We start from the raw sequence: 5634 nt of genomic DNA, 5'->3' as shown, positions 1-5634 counted from the left end.
TGGGGGATTTCAGGGGATTTCAGAGCTTTTTCCCTTTTCAGGAGCCTCGGGGGGAGGAGGAGGAGGAGGAGGAATCCCGGGATGAGGCCGGATCCCATGGAAGCTTCCGGAATTCCGGGGATTTTCCTGGACTGGCTGCGCCCGGAATTCCCGGCGGGATCGGGGGCTCGGGCCTGAACTCCCAGAGGGAGCAGAGAATTCCTGAGAATTCCCACCTGGAGCAGAGAATTCCAGAGAATTCCCACCTGGATCAAAGAATTCCCACCTGGAACCAGAGAATTCCCACCTGGAGCAGAGAATTCCCTCCAGGATCACAGAATTCCCTCCGGGATCAGAGAATTCCCACCTGGAACCAGAGAATTGCTGTCAAATCCACCTGGAACCAGAGAATTCCCACAGAATTCCCACCAGGATAAGAGAACTCCCATTAATTCCCGCCTGGAACCACCAAATTCCCACCTGGAGCAGGGAATTCCCACTGAATTCCCACCTGGATCACAGAATTCCCATTAATTCCCACCTGGAGCAGAGAATTCCCACCTGGAGCAGAGAATTCCTGTTAAATCCACCTGGAGCAGGGAATTCCCACTGAATTCCCACCTGGATCACAGAGAATTCCCTCCGGGATCACAGAATTCCCGCTTGGAATCAGAGAATTCCCGTTAATTCCCACCTGGCTCCGAGCATTCCCACCTGGATCACAGAATTCCCGTTAATTTCCAACTGGATCAGAGAATTCCTGTTAAATTCACCTGGAACCAGAGAATTCCCACCGAATTCCCACCTGGATCACAGAGTTCCTGCTGGGATCAGAGAATTCCCGTTAATTCCCACCTGGCTCCGAGCATTCCCAGTCCATTCCTGGTGTCCGGAATCGTTCCTGGTCTCCGTTCCCGTGGCTCCGAGCATTCCCGGTCTCCGGAATTGCGAACCAGAGAATTCCCACCGAATTCCCACCTGGATCACAGAGTTCCTGCTGGGATCAGAGAATTCCCGCCTGGAACCAGAGAATTCCCATTAATTCCCACCTGGATCAGACAATTCCCTCTGGGATCAGAGAATTCCCACTTGGAATCAGAGAACTCGTGTTAAATCCACCTGGAATCAGAGAATCCCCACCAAATTCCCACCTGGATCAGAGAATTCCCACTTGGAACCAGAGAATTCCCACTGAATTCCCACCTGGATCACAGAATTCCCATTGGGATCGGAGAATTCCCACCTGGATCAGAGAATTCCTGTTCAGTCCACCTGGAACCAGAGAATTCCCACTGAATTCCCACCTGGAAGCACCGAATTCCCGTGAATTCCCGCCTGGCTCCGAGCATTCCCAGTCCATTCCCGGTCTCTGGAATCGTTCCGGGTGTCCGTTCCCGTGGCTCCGAGCGTTCCCGGTCTCCGGAATCGTGCCCGTGGCTCCGAGCGTTCCCGGTGTCCGGCGTCGTGCCCGTGGCGCTCTCCGGGGCGGCTCTGTGCCCGGGGGTCCCGCTGGGGCTCCCGGGGCCGTGGGATCAGAGAATTCCCACTTGGAATCAGAGAACTCGTGTTAAATCCACCTGGAATCAGAGAATCCCCACCAAATTCCCACCTGGATCAGAGAATTCCCACTTGGAACCAGAGAATTCCCACTGAATTCCCACCTGGATCACAGAATTCCCATTGGGATCGGAGAATTCCCACCTGGATCAGACAATTCCCGCTGGGATCAGAGAATTCCCGCCTGGAACCAGAGAATTCCTGTTAAATCCACCTGGAACCAGAGAATTCCCACTGAATTCCCACCTGGAACCAGAGAATTCCCACTGAATTCCCACTGGGATCAGAGAATTCCCGTTAATTCCCACCTGGATCAGAGAATTCCTGTTCAGTCCACCTGGAACCAGAGAATTCCCACTGAATTCCCACCTGGAAGCACCGAATTCCCGTGAATTCCCGCCTGGCTCCGAGCATTCCCAGTCCATTCCCGGTCTCTGGAATATTCCCGCCTGGCTCCGAGCATTCCCAGTCCATTCCTGGTGTCCGGAATCGTTCCTGGTCTCCGTTCCCGTGGCTCCGAGCATTCCCGGTCTCCGGAATTGCTCCCGTGGCTCCGAGCGTTCCCGGTGTCCGTGCCCGTGGCTCCGAGCGTTCCCGGTGTCCGTGCCCGTGGCGCTCTCCGGGGCGGCTCCGTGCCCGGGGGTCCCGCTGGGGCTCCCGGGGCCGTGCCCGGGCTCGCTGCGCTCGCGCGCCATGATGGAGAGCCGCCTGCGCCGTGAGTGCCACCCCGGCATTCCCGACTTTCCAGCCCCTCTTCACGGGAAAACTGGGAATTCCCACAGCTCCGGCCTGGTATTCCAGCAGGGATTGGGAATTCCCACAGGAAAACTGGGAATTCCCACAGTTCCGGCCTGGTATTCCAGCAGGGATTGGGAATTCCCACATTTACAGCTTGGTATTCCCACAGGAAAACTGGGAATTCCACAGTTCCAGCCTGGTATTCCCACAGGAGCCTGGCTCCGAGCATTCCCAGTCCATTCCCGGTCTCTGGAATCGTTCCGGGTGTCCGTTCCCGTGGCTCCGAGCGTTCCCGGTGTCCGGTGTCGTGCCCGTGGCTCCGAGCGTTCCCGGTGTCCGGCATTGTTCCCGTGGCTCCGAGCGTTCCTGGTGTCTGGAATCGTTCCGGGTCTCCGTTCCCGTGGCTCCGACCATTCCCGGTCAATTCCCACAGTTCCAACCTGGTATTCCAGCAGGAAAACTGGGAATTCCCACAGTTGCGGCCTGGTATTCCCACAGGAAAACTGGGAATTCCCACAGTTCTGGCCTGCTATTCCAGCAGGGATTGGGAATTCCCACCTTTACAGCCTGGTATTCCCACAGGAAAACTGGGAATTCCACAGTTGCGGCCTGGTATTCCAGCAGGGATTGGGAATTCCCACATTTACGGCCTGCTATTCCCACAGAATTGGGAATTCTGGCCACTTTTCCCAAATTTCCAGCCCATTTTCCCAAAAGGCATTGGGAATTCCCACAGTTCCAGGCTGGTTTTCCAAAAGGCATTGAGAATTCCCAACTTTCCAGCCCCAGGTTTCCCACAGAATTGGGATTTCTGGCCAATTTCCCTGAATTTCCAGCCCAGTTTTCCCAAATTTCCAGCCTGGTTTTCCAATAGGGATTGGGAATTCCCACATTTCCAGCCCCGGTTTTCCGATGAAAATTGGGAATTGTGGCCACTTTTCCCAAATTTCCATCTCATTTTTCCAACAGGGGTTGGGAATTCCCACATTTCCAGCCTGGGTTTCCCACAGAATTGGGATTTCTGGCCAATTTTCCTGGATTTCCAGCCCAGTTTTCCCAAATTTCCAGTCCTGGTTTTCCAACAGGGGTTGGGAATTCCCACATTTCCAGCCTGGGTTTCCCACAGAATTGGGATTTCTGGCCAATTTTCCTGGATTTCCAGCCCAGTTTTCCCAAATTTCCAGTCCTGGTTTTCCAACAGGGGTTGGGAATTGCCAAATGTCTTGCTCAGTTTTACCGTGAAAATTGGGAATTCCGGCCACTTGTCCCAGATTTCCAGCCCGCTTTTCCCGTGGGAAAATTGAGGAAAAATGGGGGGAAAAGGGGGAGAAAAAGGGAAACAATGAGAAAAGAAAGTTTCGGGAAAAATAGGAAAAAATGGGCAAAAAGGTTGGGAAGAAGGGAAGAAGATGGGAAAAAAGGGGAAAAGTGGGGAAAGAGAAACAATGGGAAAAAAACTGGGGGAAAAAGGGGGGAAACATGGAAAAAGGGGGCAAAGATTGGGGGAAAAGAGGAAAAAGGGAGGGAAGGGGAAATTGGGGGAAAAGGAGGGAAAATTGGGAAAAAAGGGGGAGAAAACTGGGAAAAATGGGGAAAAATACGGGGGAAAAGGGAAAAAAAGGGGGAATTGGGGAAACTATTGGGAAAAAAGGGGAGAAAATGGGTAAAAATAGGAAAAAAAAATGGGGGGAAAGGGGAAAATTGGAAAAAAGGGCAAAACTTGGGGAAAAGGGGGAGAAATTGGGGAAAAAGGGGAAGAGAATGGGAAAAATAAGAGGGAAAAAAGGGGCAATTGGGAAAAATTAGAAAAAAGGGAGGAAAATGGGGAAAAAAGGATTGAAAATTGGGAAAGAAGGGGGGAAATTGGGAGGAAAAGTGGGGAAGGTGGGAAAAATAGGAAAAAAGGGGAATGGGGGAAAAATTGGGGGAAAATGGGGGAAAAAGGGGAAAGAAAGGGGAAAATGGGAAAGTTGGGAAAAATAGAGGGGAAAACATTCGGGAAGAAAGAGAAAAAATGGGGTAAAAAAGGGGAAAAAAGTGGAAAAATAATTGGAAAAAAGCGGGGAGGGAAAAAACAGGGGGAAAATAGGAAAAAAGGGGAGGAAAGTTGGGAGAATTCCTGGAGTTGAACTCGGGGTTCTGGAACGTTCCAGGGCTGGCGGCGGCGCTGCTGGAGGCAGGCTGGGAAAAAAGGGAAAAAATGGTGGGAAAAAGGGAATAAAATGGGGGGGAAAGAGAAAAAAGGGGGGGAAATAGGGGGGAAAGGAAAAAAAAGGGGAAAATCAGGAAAAATGAGAAAAAGGGGTAAAAAACTGGGGGGAGATGGGAAAAAGGGGGAAAAATTAGGAACAAATGGGAAAAAATTAGGAACAAAAGGGGAAAAAAGGGAAAAATTGGGAAGAAATGGGAAAAAAAATAGGAACAAAGGGGGAAAAAGGAAAAAATTGGGGAAAAAATTAGGGGAAAAAATGGGGGGAAAAAAGTTTAAAAAATGAGGGGAAAATGGGGAGAAAAAATGGGAAAATGTGGGAAAAAGGAGGAAAAAGTGGGAGAAAGGCAAAAAATAGTGGGAAAAAATGTGGAAAAAATTAGGGGAAAATTGGGGGAAAAGGGGAAAATAGTGGGGAAAATAGGAGAAAAAATTAGGGGGAAAATTGGTGGGAAAAAAAGTAAAAAAATGAGGAAAAATGGGGAGAAAAAAGGGGAAAATGTGGAAAAAATGGGAAAAAATTGTGGAAAAAATTGGAGGAAAAAAGGGGGGGAAAGGGGAAAAAGGTGAGGAAATTGCTGAGGTGAATCTCGGGGTTCTGGAACGTTCCAGGGCTGGCGGCGGCGCTGCTGGAGGCGAGGTGGGAAAAAAAGGGAAAAAATGGTGGAAAAAAGGAATTTTTTTGGAGATTTTTCTGAGGATTTTAAAAATGGGGGGAAAAGGGGATAAAAAAGTGAGGGAAATAGAGGGGGAAAGGGAAAAAAATGGGGAAAATAGGGAAAAAATGAGAAAAAAATGGGGAAAATTGGAGAAAAAATTAGGGGAAAATAGGAAAAAAAGTTAAAAAAATGGGGAGAAAAATGGGGAAAAAATGGGGGAAAAAAAGGGAAAAATAGTGGAAAAAATTAAAGGGAAAAAAAAAGGGGGGGGGAAATGGGAAAAGAGGTTGGGAAATTCCTGAGGTGACTGGGGGGTTCTGGAACGTTCCAGGGCTGGCGGCGGCGCTGCTGGAGGCGAAGCTCGCGGGGCAGGAGAAGCTTCGGGGCCGCCGGGTTGGGAAAAAAGGGAAAAAATGAAGAAAAAAGGGGAAAAATTGGAAGAAGAAGGGGGAAAGTGGGGGGGAAAAAAAAGGGGGGAAAAAAGGGGGAAAA

The 5634-nt window shown here is 50.2% G+C and overlaps 1 long non-coding RNA gene across 2 annotated transcripts; it reads right to left on the bottom strand.

Moving 5' to 3' along the window:
• Positions 1–222: 222 nt before the first annotated feature.
• On the bottom strand, positions 223–1225 carry LOC120511907. Of its 2 annotated transcripts, none has more exons than XR_005629865.1 (3): positions 958–1225; positions 570–784; positions 223–346 (listed from the first exon to the last, which is right to left on the bottom strand). It is a non-coding gene; the product is annotated as an uncharacterized LOC120511907 (long non-coding RNA). The 2 variants fall into 2 exon arrangements; XR_005629864.1 differs by lacking the exon at positions 223–346 and adding an exon at positions 396–490 and having other exon boundaries at positions 694–784.
• Between the last annotated feature and the right edge of the window lie 4409 nt (positions 1226–5634).

Source organism: Passer montanus, unplaced genomic scaffold, assembly GCF_014805655.1.
Source record: "Passer montanus isolate IOZ18808 unplaced genomic scaffold, ASM1480565v1 scaffold693, whole genome shotgun sequence".
Classification (NCBI taxonomy): domain Eukaryota; kingdom Metazoa; phylum Chordata; class Aves; order Passeriformes; family Passeridae; genus Passer; species Passer montanus.
Note: the sequence above shows the minus strand (reverse complement) of the source record. Positions and strands in the feature narration are given on the sequence as shown.